Here is a 1,142-nt window from a genome sequence, read left to right as displayed (position 1 = left end):
TATATATACATTTATATATACATACATATATATATTTATATATATATGTATGTATGCATGTATGTATGTATGTGTGCATGTATATATGTATGTATATGCATATATATGTATGTATGTACGTCACTATAAATTTATCAATATAATGTATTTAACATTTGTGCGTCGCTGAAAGCCAGAAGCTTCACTTTTCGTTCCGTAAAAAAACATTTTTTATTGACAGCTTATATAAGAAAATTACAATATATTTCAGAAATATCTGAAGCGAAATCGCCGACGAAGTGGGGGCGAGAGAGCGACAGATACGTGTTCCACCTTTCGTTTCAGCTTGACTGTGATATATACTTTTGTCACTGCCATACCGAGAATGAAGGAGCAGGTCTCAAGTATACAGTGTTTTGCAAAGGAGACGCAGACGCAGATTAAAAGTCCACTTATGGAACAGAAATAATGCTATAATACAAAAAGAAAAAAAGAAAAGTTTTCGATGCAACATAACGTACGCGTGTAATTTGAAAAGCAATACGTGTAGGGTTTCGTCCGGGAAAATCCTTTTATAGAGTTATTAAATTTTTCCCGATACACATATTAAAAACTATCAAGAAACACACGGTAGGTTGCTTAAACCTGAATGAAACAACTAAAAGAAAAGTCATTAAGATAACTTAGAAGAAGTCATCGCGATAGCACATGGCCCAGTGGTTAGGGTGTTGCACACACGATTGCCAGACCGTTGGTTCGATTCCCGAACCGGCATTCTGTAGTAAATTACTTCCTTTCTCGTTCTACTAGTACTGCATGAAAACCAGCTTACCAAAGACTACACCCAACCTTTCGTTTATATGTGGTGAAAAGCAACTGGTGGTGGTGGTGGTAGTGATAGAGGAGAACGAGAAGAAGAAGAAGAAGACGAAGAAGAAGTGGAAACAGAAGGCGAATGGGGTAGCAGGAAAGAAAGCAGAAGATTAAAAGAAACAACAACACTACCTTACCACCAGCAACAACAACACCAGCGAAAACTACAGCCTTGACACCAAGCATCACCAGCAACAACAACAGCAACATAGCTAGTGCATGTTTCGACTCCAGTGCCGCAGTATATATTTAGATATCTCTAATCTACTCGTCCTCGTTTATTATGTACA

This window comes from Octopus bimaculoides, chromosome 25 (genome assembly GCF_001194135.2).
Source record: "Octopus bimaculoides isolate UCB-OBI-ISO-001 chromosome 25, ASM119413v2, whole genome shotgun sequence".
Taxonomy (NCBI): domain Eukaryota; kingdom Metazoa; phylum Mollusca; class Cephalopoda; order Octopoda; family Octopodidae; genus Octopus; species Octopus bimaculoides.
This window is presented reverse-complemented; position numbering follows the sequence as displayed.